The sequence below is a fragment of the Dendrobium catenatum genome, unplaced genomic scaffold (genome assembly GCF_001605985.2).
Source record: "Dendrobium catenatum unplaced genomic scaffold, ASM160598v2 fragScaff_scaffold_133, whole genome shotgun sequence".
Taxonomy (NCBI): Eukaryota; Viridiplantae; Streptophyta; class Magnoliopsida; order Asparagales; family Orchidaceae; genus Dendrobium; species Dendrobium catenatum.
Window position 1 is genome coordinate 5,925,118 of NW_021318595.1, and position 1,777 is coordinate 5,926,894.

Below are 1,777 nucleotides of genomic sequence, written 5' to 3' on the forward strand. Positions count from 1 at the left end.
ACTACAGTCCTTCCGACCTCCGTTGCCAGCCGACTACAGTCCTCCTGACTTACGTCGCCCGCCGACTACAGTCTTTCCGACATCCGTCGCCCGTTGAATACGGTCCTCCTGACTTATGTCGCCTGCCGACTATAGTCTTTCCGACCTCCGTCGCCCGCCGACTACGGTCCTCCTGACTTACGTCGCCCACCGACTACAGTCCTCCGTCGCCAGTTGACTGCGGTCCTCCTCACCTACGTCGCACGCCGACTGCTATCCTTCTAACAAAGCGAATATGTCGATAGTAGCTCTTTGTATTTACATCATGTAATGTACTCCCTAAGATGTACATCAAGCTAAGACCTTCCACCAAGGAAGGGCCTCATTTGTAATCGACTGCAATACTAGTGGATTCATTCAAATTGGGCTAGGCCCCGTGGTTTTTCCCCCTTTTACAGGGGTTTTCCACGTAAAAATCTTGGTGTCTCATAAATGCTAGACCCTTTCTCTTATCTGATTGCATGCCGAATTTTCGTACAACGCTAAGACGATAAACTTTATATTTCTCTACCGCCACGAATACTCCTGGACGCAACAAAGGTTTTGTTTGGGACGACTTTCTTCCTGCTTATTAAAGCGGCTTTCTAGTATAAATATTATATTTTTGGTACTAAAAAGCCGGTTTACGAAGCAGTAAGAAAGTTGTCCCAAATTAAGCCTAAGACTTCATTTGGGACAACTTTCTTACTGCTTTCTACAACAGCTTTTTAGAATAATTTTTTACAAAAAAACTACTTTAAAAAGCATTAAAAAACTATCCCAAATAAATCCTAATAAAACATCTTGAACTTTTATTTGGTCCGGTGAACGTACATAGAGCTACGTTCGGCTGACACTAAGATCGCAGGCACAAAACGAGAAATACGAGCAAATACCGAGCAATACCAACAATAACGAGAAATACCATTATATGAAGACAAAATACCGAGTAATACCGAGCAATCCCAAAAAATACTGAGTTTTTTCTACAAAAAACTCGGTATTTTTTGGGATTACTCGGTATTGATATTCACAGAGCGGTATACCGCGTTATTACCAATAAATACCTAGCAATACCAACCAAATACCGAGCAAAAACCGAGTAACAATCCTCTGACCAAACGTAGAACTACGTCCCGTCAGAGGACGTAATAAAAGTTCCTTGCGAAGGCCCAATATAGTTTTGGTAAGATAGACGTTTCATATTTGGATGGACGGCCTCATGGGCTTTAACTAACATTAACATCGGTTGTTCAACCTAATTTCTATATAATTTAAGAAAACAATGATAAACAATATTTAAAAAAAGATGAAAGTGTTTCTTTAATGATCATATTTGAATTAATATAATTAAAAGGAGCATATGCCATATTATCATATAAAATATTTTAAAAAATTTCACTACAAAATTGAAATTCTTGAGTATGTATACACAAATATACTTCTTAATTCTTTTTATTTCTTCACATAATTATTTAGAGTTATATTTATAAGCTTGACAAAAAAATTGGGCATTTATGCAACCTTATCACTAATATATCAGTTACTTACATTGCATTAAATCGGTTGGCTGGTCTGAACCTTACAAGAACTTATAAGAAAGCCTAATTAATCCAAATTTATACATTTCAAAACCCGCCCGAAAATTAAGCGGAATTCCTCCGAAACTTATATTCTGTGATTTGATTCTGCCATAAGCGATCTTGCCGTTGTTTTAGTTTAATCCGCACCATCTGATTTTACGCCTTTTCGAATTCCT